This window comes from Rhineura floridana, chromosome 15 (assembly GCF_030035675.1).
Source record: "Rhineura floridana isolate rRhiFlo1 chromosome 15, rRhiFlo1.hap2, whole genome shotgun sequence".
Taxonomy (NCBI): Eukaryota; Metazoa; Chordata; class Lepidosauria; order Squamata; family Rhineuridae; genus Rhineura; species Rhineura floridana.
The window spans coordinates 18,424,261-18,434,298 of NC_084494.1; positions in this window are offsets into that span (position 1 = coordinate 18,424,261).

Here is a 10,038-nt window from a genome sequence, read left to right on the forward strand (position 1 = left end):
TAGGTGTGCTCTATGTTTTTAATTGACCATGCCCACACTTACTTAAGTTGAATGGTTTAAGCATAGCAGGCTGAACACACACATCTTGGGCAGATCAAGTTTGTTTTTTTCCATCAGCTAGATTTGTTGCTTAAGTTGCAATATATTGTAATCAGTCTAATTTTACATCAAACTGCAGTTTCAGATTCAACTGTTAATGTAACCAAAATAGAAATAGAATATAATCTCCAGTTTGAAACACAAAAGACTGTCTTCACAATCATATGACACTGAGTAATAAAAAGGCTTTTAGATTAATAAAAATAAATTTGACACAGATTTCTAGGATGAATAATGAAGAAATATACTTTTCTAGGTTAAATTCTCTGTAGAAATGGTAGTAACACAGGAAAGAAGCAAAGTAAGAACACCACCAACAAACATACAAAAATGTAATTCTCCATCTTTGGAGATGCAGTCCTGATTGTAGGTGTTGCTACCACTCACCATATGCTCAGAGGCACATGTTACCAAATTCTCCCAAGCTACACAGGAAGTGCATTGGTCTGTGAAAAACCAACCCAAATTGTATTTGCATTTTTACAGATTTGTAGGGCCAGTGTGGCGTAGTGGTTAAGGTGCTGGGCTATGACCTGGGAGACCAGGGTTCGAATCCCCACACAGCCATGAAGCCCACTGGGTGACCTTGGGCCAGTCACTGCCTCTCAGCCTCAGAAGAAGGCAATGGTAAACCTCCTCTGAAAACCGCTTACCATGAAAACCCTATTCATAGGGTCACCATAAGTTGGGATTGACTTGAAGGCAGTCCATTTCCATTTTTCATTATATCTCAGAGAGGAGGTCAGGTCTTCTGCTCCCACTATCACTGCCCAATTTCCCTGCTTCTTAAAGTTTGATAGAGATATCTGTTGGCTATAGGTATGTTCTTAAACTGCAAGGGCTTTTTTGCCTATTACTGAATTTCTCTGCCTTTTAATCTGGGAACTAAGAAATGGGATCCTGTGGAAGTTTGCTGAGAATGTATTGATCATTTGCATGCTTATTGAGTTCAATGGGATTTACTCCCCTGCAATCATGCTTAGGATAGGTGAAACTGACCATGAGGGAAGGAGGGCTGGAGTGGGCAGGGGAGGAGGAAAAAGGAGAGGGGGAGGAGGAGGGGAAAGGTGAGGGGAAGGAGAGAGGGGGAAGGTGGGGGAGAGGGGGAAGGTGGGGGAGAGGGAGGGGAAAGGCAGGGGAAAGGCAGGTCTGATCATTTGCATGCTTATTGAGTTCAGTGGGATTTACTCCCCTGCAATCATGCTTAGGATAGGTGAGACTGACCACAGGGGAGGAGGTGGGGAGGAGGTGGAAAGGAGGAGAGGAGGGGAGGGGAGGGGAGGGGAGGGGAGAGGGGATGGGATTGGAAGGGGAGGGGGAAGGGAGGTTTGATCATTTGCATTCTTACCAAGTTCAATGGGGTTTACTTCTGTGCAATCATGCTTAGGCTAGGTGGAACTTAACTGGGGGAGGGAGGAGGGGGATGGAAGAGGGAGGGGAAGATATTATTTTTCAGGATTCCCCTCACCTTTTCATTCTGCATATGTAGTCTCCTACCAAAATGTAAACCAAAGCTATTCTTGGCTACATCTGCACCAGACCTTTATTTCACTTTAGACAGTCATGGCTTCCCCCAAAGAATCCTGGGAAGTATCGTTTGTGAAGGATTCTGAGAGTTGCCACAAAACATCCTGTTCCCCTCACAGACCTACAATCTCAGAATTCTCTGGGAAAAGGGGCTGACTGTGAAACTACTCTGGCCACTCGAGCCCTGTTTTAGAACTCTATTCTCTCTGCGTGTTTTGTGTATTGCCATGAAAACTTAGAGGGTTGTCAAGCGTTTCTGAGTTCAGGATTATAAGTATTGTAAGGTTTTGTTTTGAAATGAGCTTATGGGAAGCAGCAGAATGACATTGGGAGTATTTTCAGTTTAACATTGCGGAATGAGAAAAATCCATGCTGGCTATAGTATACAGCAACTCTCGTGGCTCTATAATATATATTGATTTTCAATAGTATTTTTATCATTTTTTTATTTCTAGTATTATATTTTATTGTATTACCGTTAGAATTCTATAAAACACAATATAAGAAATAAAAAGCAATAAAAATACTTTTGAAAATAATGCAGTATATAGCACAGCACATAGCAATTGCTACAACAAGCAGAAAAAAAATTATGTGGTCACCCAAGACCATCAGCAATTTTCAAGTACCCCATAGGGGGAAAAAGTTTGGGAACCTCTAACGTAAGACAAAGTTAAACTATAGAATTTGCTATCAGAAGATGAAACAATGTCCTCCAAGGTTTCCTTCAGATGTCCTTTTTATTGAATGTGATGTTATCGTGGTAGTTATATGCAATCCCACTTTCAATACTGTTCACACATGCAAAAATTTCAGGGTGGTTGTTCTTCATTTCTACTTGGTGCATGTCCAATTGGTGCTGAAATTCAGTAGCATTTCATACCACAAATGTGCCAGGTTTATTTTTTTATTCCTGTTTTTGTTGCCATGTAATACAAAAGTGTCCCTCCACATGGCAATGATGCAGTAACACTGTGGAAGCCTTGCAGAACAACTAACACAGTGGAATGATGTGTGGACAGTCCAGGTTAAATCCATAACTTATGTGCTATATTTGCAGAATACCCCTGCAAAAAACAACAGTCAACTTGGATGGCTTTAAAAGCAGATTGGGCAAATTCACGGAGAAGACTATCGATGGCTCCTAGATGGAGGGAATTCTATAATGTAGGAGCCACCACAAAGGATACCCTCTCCCCTACCACCACCCCTTGAACCTCTGAGGGCGATAGAACTATCGAAAGGGGCCCTTTTGCTGACCTTAACACCTGAGAGGTTCTGTAGGGAAGGAGACAGTCTTTCAGATACAGCGCTTGGAAAAGTTACTTTTTTAAACTACAACTCCCATCAGCCCCAGCCAGCATGGCCACTGTATTGGGCTGATGGGAGTTGCAGAGCTTGGAAAAGTTACTTTTTTGAACTACAACTGCCATCAGACCCAGCCAGCATGGCCACTGGATTGGGCTGATGAGAGTTGTAGTTCAAAAAAGTAACTTTTCCAAGCTCTGTTATTTGGAGCCTAAGTCATCTAGGGCTTTAAACACTAATGTGAGTACCTTGAATTGGGCCTGTAGATGAGCTTTCAAGGCCATTTTAAACAATCATGTCTTCCCCCAAGGAATCCTGGGAACTGTAGCTTGTTAAAGGATGCTGATGTGTAGTGCAGATGTGGCCTAGGACTGAGGAGACCCAGATTAAGTTCCCCACTCAGCCGCAAAGCTTGCTGAGTGACCTTGAGCTGGCATCTCTCCTTTCAAGGGTCCCTTCAGACATCCTTTGAATTGAGCATTCAGGATGATCTGTGCTCACAAGAATGGCTGTACAGGCTGGGGCTGATGGGAATCGTAGTCCAAGGCTGGCTTATTGTATATCCATTTAAGTGGAAGGGGAGCATGATCTGAAAATGCAGCTCGGTAGCAGAGCAGTGACGATGCACCATCAGACAATCGGCTCTTGAGTTACCTCGCACCGCCGCTGCCGTGGGGTTAATGATTTCAGTGGGGCTTCCTGCATGGTGCTAATTGAAAAGGGGTGATAATGAGGAAGAGGCTCTTATTGCCATTGCAAGCCTGAAGCCAGATGGGCCAGATCCGTAGCCGTGCTTGCTTTGATGCTGATCTCATCTCATTAGCAGCATCTACTTAATTTTGTTGCAATTTCCAGAAGGAGTTGTTGCAAGCTCCTCTCTGTGGGAGAGGGTGTTAAATTTAGGAGAGGCTATTAAAAGGAAAATGGTATGTGATCAAGAATGTTTTTGTTTTTTCTTGCTGGTGGTGAAGAAGATAGATAAGCTTCAGAAACTGACTGTTGGTGAAACCTTAAAATAGGGATGGAGGGGCCGTGGACCTCCAGATGCTGCTATACTCCACCTCCCACTATCCTTGACCATTTGCCATACTCGATGGGGCTGATGGGAATTGTAATTTGGTGACATTTGGGGGGGGGGTAGAGCCAGTGTGGTGTAGTGGCTAAAGTGTTGGACTATAACCTGGGAGACCAGGGTTCAAATCCCCACACAGACATGAAGCTCACTGGGTGACCTTGGGCCAGTCACTGCCTCTCAGCCTGAGAGGGAGGCAATGGTCAACCCCCTCTGAATACCGCTTACCATGAAAACCCTATTCGTAGTCGGGATCGACTTGAAGGCAGTCCATTTCCATTTTTCATGGTTCCCTACCCTGGTCTTGAAAGGTCCAGATGCTTTGGACTACTATTCCCAGCCAGTGGTCAAGGTCAGTGTTGGTTGTTGGCTCTATGTCAGTGGGGCAGAGAAATCCACTCTGGGGTTTAGTCTGAACTTTCAAGGAACTAAAACCTGTCCCCCAAAATAGGTTCAGCACCCTGGACAGCTCCTTGAACATTCAGACTAAACCCCAGAGCAGAATCCCCTGCCCCGCTGACATGAAGTCACCAGCTGCCAGTGGTCAAGGACGACTGGAGCTGGAGCCCCAAACATCTGGAGGGTGCCATATTGGCAAAGACTAGTCTAGCCACAAATAAGAGTGCTGCTGAATCAGGCCAAAGGCCCATCTAGTATAACTTTCAGGTTCCCACAGTGGCCAACCAGATGCCTCCAGAAAGCCCACAAGGAGGACATGAGGGCAACAGCCCTTCCCTGCTATATAGTTCCTCAGCAACTGTTGTTCAGAGGTAGACTGCTTCTGAACATGGAGGGTCTGTTTAAGCTATCATGGCCAATGGCCACTGGTAAAGCGAGTCCCAGATTTACCCACAATGATTGTACACCCTGCATCCCTTCCCATCAGTCCCTACAACTAGCCAACGTGTTACTTGGTTCTCAAACTTGAAAGAAATAAAGAAAGTAAAGAGATGCTTGAATTCCTGGGCCATTCTTCACCGTAACAGTTTTAGCCTCGATCAATCTTGCTACAATAATCACAGGCCACCAGTTCATAATTACACGATCTAACAGTACCTTTAATTAGGTCCGGTACTTTCATTATATTTTATCTAATTGATTGAATGGCTCCCAAGCCATAAATTGAGCAATTCTACTATAGAAGGGAGGGCATCATTGGCACACTCAGGATATGCTCCCCCAGCAGAGGGCACTGGTGGGAGGGTTTAAGCATTGACTACTGTGGTGGGCATCTGTCTGAATTTGGTTTTGGACAAACCTCAAAATTGTGTTGTGGTCTTTCTTTTCTTACAGAATGGTAAAAGCTGCAAACCTTGCAGTGGTGCGAGAGCCCTTTACGATGTTCCAACTTTCTTTAGAACAGGAGGATGGGGCCATGGCTCAGTGGTAGAACACCTGCTTTGCATGCAGAAGGTCCCAGGTTCATCTTAACTTGCTTAACAACCATCTAAGTTTTCATGGCGACACACAAAACACTCAGAGAGAATCCAGAGTTCGAAGTCCAAAACACGAATAAAATAATCTCAGTGCTCTCATAATTTGTTGAAGTTAATTAAAGATTAGCCTTGTTCACAGTACCTGTAATCCCCCTTCCTCTCCCTCCCCATCTCCCCCTCCCTGCCCCTCCCCCAGGTCAGTTTCTCTTATCCTAAGCATGATTGCATGAGAGTAAATCCCATTGAACTCAGGAAGCATGCAAATGATCAAATCTGCTCTCCTTCTCCCTTCCTCCTCCCCTCCCAGATAGTCAGTTTCACCTATCCTATAGCTATAGTGAATGCTCAGAGGCACATGTTACCAAATTCTTCCAAGCTATACAGGATGTGGATTGGACTGTAAAAGACCAACCCAAATTGTGTTTGCAATTTGACAAATTTGTAGGGCAGTACAATATCTTGAGAGAGGAGGTCAGGTGTCCTGCTCCCCTGGTGCATTCACTACAGCTGCCCAATTTCCCTGCTTTTTAAAGTTTGATAGAAATATCTGTTGGCTATAGGTATGCTCTTAAACTGCAAGGTGTTTTTGTTTTTGCCTATTAGTGAATATTATTCTGTTGTGGCCTTTCCTCTTGGATGGCAGGTGGTGGTAAGGTCGGAGAGTTCACTTTTGTGGAATGAGCCACCCTATAACTATTCTATTCCAGTGAAAAAAGAAGACTCCTTCCCTCCCCCCCCCCCAGCCATGTGTTGTTCTGGGACCAGTTGTCTGTGAAATGTATGGTGGCCATCTGCTGATGCAAAGATGCCTCCACTCTACAAATCCATCGAAATGCAGTCCTCTGAACCTCCTCCTGTTGCTGACAGGTGGCCAAATCAGCCATTCGGCTGCCTATGAATCATAGCCTTACCATGCTGGAACCAATGTACAATGCTCCAGGCTTCAGTTATTTGGGATGCGTCCTCCTGTTCTCTGCCAGCTTAACTGTATGACGCCGAGTGGTTGGATGACATGATGGAAGCTGTAGCCTCTGGCAACTCTCCAGAAATGGAGCTAACCCTGGACATCTGCTGTGGGGTCTCACCCAAAACATCCAATAGCTGAATGGCTGAGGAAGGCACTGTAATTCAAGGGCTGCTTTCAGCCCAGCCTTCTTCATGCTTTGCCTCTGTAGCTCACAATGGTCTAGGGACGTCAGTTGCAGCAATGGGCCAATCACTACATCTAGTGGAGTGTTTCTACATTTACCCGATAGAAAACATCCAATACGTGCACTAGGGCAAGAGTGGGGAACCTTTCTCAGTCCGAGGCCCACCTGCCAGAGGTGAGCATGGCCAGAGGGAAAGAGGGTAGGGCCAGAGGCAAAAATGGAAGGGAGCAGTTTCTACACACACACTTTTGTTTTTATTATTACTTTTATCTCTCATTTTTTTCTCCAAGGAGATCAAGGTGGTATGCACAGTTCTCCTTCCCGTCTTTTATAGACACACACATCTCTCCATCCAGGCAAAAGGAGCAGGCACTGCCACAGTCATCAAGGCCACATTCCAGCCAGGCAAAAGCACTGAGAAAGGTGTGGAGCAAGGCTGCCAACAGGTGGGGCCTGGGGTGGGGGCATAGCCTAAGGAGAGTCCCAAGGGACAGAGAGGGACGCCTGGAGGGCTGCATTTGGGACCCAGGCCTGAGGTTCCCCACCTCTGCTCTGCAGCAAGGCCATTGTTCTGGCCTTGGCTGGTATGTGTTCTGGATTGGCCAAATGGAGAAGGGCTGTAGCTCAAGGATAGAGCCACTGTTTTGCATGCAGACAGTCCCACATTCAATCCCCGGCATCCCCAGGGAAAGACTCCTGCCTGAAAACCTGGAGAGTGGCTGCCAGTCAGTGTTGACAATACTGAGCTAGATAGACGTGACTCGGTATAGGACAGCTTCCTGTGTTTCAACTTTGGTTGACTCAGGGCCAAACTAGACGTGATGTTTAATGTGTCTTTGCATTTAACCATTTCCAGAGGGGAATGTTAGGCTGTTGGAGCTAAAAGAACAAAAAGTCTTGTGACATTTGAAAAAGACTAACATTTATTATAGCAGAAGCTTTCATGGACCAGAGCTCACCTCAATAAGTGAATGAAGTGATAAAAAACTAGACACATATAAAAGTCAGTGTAATACAAAAATAAAACTTAAAATGAGAGTTATAATCATGGGCAAAGGATGCTATCACGAGTCCTTCGAGCAGAAAAGTGGAATTTAGCCATTAACTCTCTTGTTAACTTGCTTTATCAGCCAAGGAAATATTTCATATGCCATTCCAAGGTCCTTTCAGGGTAGTTACTTATAATGTGACAAAGTCATCTATTATGTTCCTCTCTATAAAAATTATATGCAAAAAGAACATCATCCAAGATTTCAACAGCCTTGTCTCTACAAGGGCACATTTTATCCTCGTACAGGATACCCTGATAATGCCCTGCTAATATTGCAGAAGGAAGGCAGGTAAATCTAGCCCTGGAAAAAAACATGATGATACTTAGGAATAGTCAAATTATCCAGATATCTGGCATATCTGGGAAACTCAAAAGTCAAGCCAAGGTGGATTGGAGAACAAGTTCTGCAAGCATTTGATGTAGAACACAAGATAACAGTTTGCAAGTGAAATGTTACATCTGAGGGAATGAACTTCTGAGATGAATAAGCAATGAACACTATATATATTCTAAAGCACAGCTGTGGGCGTTAGCAATAGCTGCTGCTGCCATTAGCAACCTTGAAAAATGCAAGTTTGAGAAAGGCAACATATCTGAGAAAGATCTGGCCCTCTTTTTTTGCTGTATACTTGCAATCACTGGAGATCTAACTGCCCCCCCCCAAATCCTTCCATTGCTTCTATCCCTGTGGCATACATTGTCATGGAAACTGAAGCCTCAGGACCTCCGTAGCCTCTTGGGGTGCCGGTGACAGGATTGGTGATGTTGATGATGTTCCTTGTTGTTCCAGCTTGACCTTTCTGGTGTTATCCAGCATGCTCAAAGGCTGGTCTGATGACAGGGCAGTGGTGAGTGGTGTCAGCTCAGACTTGTTGAACAACTTAGGAGCATTGCCATTGGATTTCAACTAAATCAAAAAAACTGTGGTGGATTTGGAGCTGTCTGGCTTGGGCAAAACCGCAGAGGAACTGTGTCAGTGGCACATTGGGGAACGAGGGATGGGCGAATCAGTCCATTTCAGTTTTTCTAAGTTTCCCTCATTTTTCCATTCTTAAGTTCAGTTCTCTACATTTCCACATTGAGTTGCAATTATTATTTTTAAAATAGTCCTCATGAAGGTTCAGCAACATTCTAGTGTTTATTTTTCTTGATGTACATATTTATGCAAGGCAATCTTCCCGAATATAATGCATTTGCATATTATTTTCGCTAACATAGATGCATTTTAATGCATACTTTACCCTACTATATGCAGCTTTGAACACGTGTCTTGGCTGGAGAACAGAGCTGCAAGGCTTGGAGAAGTGTGAATTTCGAAGGATGGGTGCACTTCACTTCATGTATTGAAGTGGAATATGAGAATTGGGTAGATTTGCCTTCAAACATTTGTTGTTATTTGTTGTTGTTGTTGTTGTTATGTGCCTCCAAGTCGATTACAACATATGGCGACCCTATGAATCAGTGACCTCCGAAAGCATCTGTCATGAACATGATGATACTTAGGAATAGTCAAATTATCCAGATATCTGGCATATCTGGGATCTTGTAAGTTCAGGTCTGTGGCTTCCTTGATGGAATCAATCCATCTGGAATCAAATTTCTCCCCATCTCAAGAAGCAACCACCTCAGGCAGCAGCTGTGTGACCAGGTAAAGCTGCCTTATGCTGAGTCAGACAAATTGGCCCATCTAGCTCAGTATTGTCGACACTGACTGACAGGAGGTCTCTAGGATTTCAGGCAGCAAGTCTTACCCAATCCTACCTGGTGATGCCAGGGATTGAACCTGGAACCTTCTGCATGCAAATCGGATGCTCTGCCACTGAGCTGTGGCCCTTCCCAGGTGCCAATAGTTGATGGGCATCCTCAAGGTCCCTTTTCTTCTTCTTGGAGTTCTATGTCTTCAAACCAGATTTGGACTCGACAGTTCTTCAGACAGAAGACACCTCCTATGGCAAATTTGCTCTGTGCAGAGTGAAACTCTAAGCATGATTTCTACGTAGCAGACACCAGGTCTGGCAGCTGCACTTCACCTTAGCCCCCTCTGCAACTGATGCCATGTTCAGGAGGAGAGTTAGCTCTCCTCTCTTTTAGCACACAGAAATTTAAGGTTCACGGATGAATCAGGCAGATACGTTTAGTAAATATATTTCCTTTACTTAACAGAAATTAAGCAGGCATTACAGAAGAGAAAATGAATGAAGTTAGTCGATAACGTAGAACAGTTCCCAAACTTTCCCCCCTACAGAACACTTGAAAATTGCTGATGGTCTTGGTGGACCACTTAATGATCTTTCTGCCTGTTTGTTGCACTTGTAATGCCCTGTGCTAGATGCTGTATGATTTTTTAATTGTATCTTTATTGCTTCTTTAGTTACACTGCCTTTTATAGTATTA